This window comes from Arachis duranensis, chromosome 1 (genome assembly GCF_000817695.3).
Source record: "Arachis duranensis cultivar V14167 chromosome 1, aradu.V14167.gnm2.J7QH, whole genome shotgun sequence".
NCBI classification, from domain to species: Eukaryota; Viridiplantae; Streptophyta; class Magnoliopsida; order Fabales; family Fabaceae; genus Arachis; species Arachis duranensis.
This window is the reverse complement of record NC_029772.3, coordinates 60009524-60011757: the sequence shown is the minus strand read 5'-3', so window position 1 is coordinate 60011757 and position 2234 is coordinate 60009524. Positions and strand designations below refer to the sequence as shown.

The 2234-nt window shown below is 42.1% G+C and overlaps 1 non-coding gene across 1 annotated transcript; it reads left to right on the top strand.

Moving 5' to 3' along the window:
* Window positions 1-2126: 2126 nt before the first annotated feature.
* Window positions 2127-2234, top strand: LOC127742645 (small nucleolar RNA R71). Its single transcript, XR_008003995.1, has one exon. It is a non-coding gene; the product is annotated as a small nucleolar RNA R71 (small nucleolar RNA).

Here is a 2234-nt window from a genome sequence, read left to right as displayed (position 1 = left end):
AATCCTGGCGTTTAACGCCAGATTGCTGCTTGTTTCTGGCGTTAAACGCCAGCTTTTATTCCTTTCCTGGTGTTAAACGCCAGGCTGCAACCTGTTTCTGGCATTCAATGCCAGATTGTAGCCTATTTCTGGGGTTTAACGCCAGTCTGGTGCTTGTTTCTGGCATTTAACGCCCAGAATGGTGCCAGACTGGGCGTTAAAAGCCCATTTTGCTACCCTTACTGGCGTTTAAATGCCAGTAAGTTGCTCCTCTAAGGTGTGCTATTTTTAATGCTATTTTTTATTTTTCTTCAATTTTTGCAATTGTTTTTGTGACTCCACATGATCATCAACCTAAAAAAAGGAAAATACATAGATAAGTAAAATTGGGTTACCTCCTAATAAGCGCTTCTTTAATGTCAATAGCTTGACAGTGAGCTCTCATGGAGCCTCATAGATGTTCAGAGTATTGTTGGGACCTCCCAACACCAAACTTAGAGTTTGAATGTGGGAGTTCAACACCAAACTTAGAGTTTGGTTGTGGCCTCCTAACACCAAACATAGAGTTTGACTGTGGGGGATCTGGTTGACTCTGCACTGAGAGAAGCTTTTCTTGCTTCCTCTCCATGGTTACAGAGGGAGATCCTTGAGTTTTAAACACAAGGTAGTCCTTATTCAGTTGAAGGACCAACTCTCCTCTGTTCACATCAATCACAGCTTTTGCTGTGGCTAGGAAGGGTCTTCCAAGGATGATGGATTCATTCTCATCCTTCCCAGTGTCTAGGATTATAAAATCAGTAGGGATGTAAAGGCCCTTGACCTTTACTAGCACGTCCTCTACCTGTCCATAAGCCTTTTTCATGGATTTATCTGCTATCTCTAATGAGAATGTGGTAGCCTGTACCTCAAAGATTCCCAGTTTCTCCATTACAGAGAGTGGCATTAAGTTTATGCCTGACCCCAGGTCACCCAGAGCCTTCTCAAAGGTCACAGTGCCTATGGTACAGGGAATTAGGAATTTACCAGGATCCTGTTTCTTTTGAGGTAATGTCTGCCTAACCAAGTCATTCAGTTCATTGGTGAGCAAAAGGGGTTTATCCACCCAAGTCTCATTACCAAATAACATGGCATTCAGCTTCATGATTGCTCCAAGGTACTTGACAACTTGCTCTTCGTAATATCTTCATCCTCTTCAGAGGAGGAATATTCATCAGAGCTCATGAATGGCAGAAGTAGGTTTAATGGAATCTCTATGGTCTCTAGATGAGCCTCAGATTCCTTAGGTTCCTCAAATGGGAACTCCTTTTTGTCCAGAGGACATCCCATGAGGTCTTCATCACTGGGATTCATGTCCTCCTCCTCCTCTGTGCATTCGGCCACACCATGTAAGGTTATGGCCTTGCACTCTCTTTTTGGATTCCTTTTTGTATTGCTTGGGAGAGTACTAGGAGGAGTTCAGTGACTTTTTTACTCAACTGGCCCATTTGTGCCTCCAAATTTCTAATGGAGGACCTTGTTTCATTCATGAAACTTAGAGTAGCCTTAGATAGATCAGAGACTATGTTTGCTAAGCTAGAGGGGCTCTGCTCAGAATTCTCTGTCTGTTGCTAAGAGGATGATGGAAAAGGCTTGCTATTGCTAAACCTGTTTCTTCCACCATTATTATTGTTAAAGCCTTGTTGAGGCTTTTGTTGATCCTTCCATGAGAAATTTGGATGATTTCTCCATGAGGGATTATAGGTGTTTCCATAGGCTTCACCCATGTAATTCACCTCTGCCATTGCAGGGTTCTCAGGATCATAAGCTTCTTCTTCTGAAGATGCTTCTTTAGTACTGTTGGATGCATTTTGCAATCCATTCAGACTCTAAGAAATCATATTGACTTGCTGAGTCAACATTTTGTTCTGAGCCAATATAGCATTTAGAGCATCAATTTCAATAACTCCCTTCCTCTGAGGCGTCCCATTACTTACAGGACTCCTTTTAGAAATGTACATGAACTAGTTATTTGAAACCATGTCAATAAGTTCCTGAGCTTCTGCAGGCGTTTTCTTTAGGTGAATGGATCCACCTGCAGAATGGTCCAATGACATCTTAGACAATTCAGATAGACCATCATAGAATATATCCAGGATGGTCCATTCTAAAAGCATGTCAGAAGGACACTTTTTGGTCAGTTGCTTGTATCTCTCCCAAGCTTCATAGAGGGATTCACCTTCTTTCTGTTTGAAGGTTTGAACATCCACTCTAAGCTT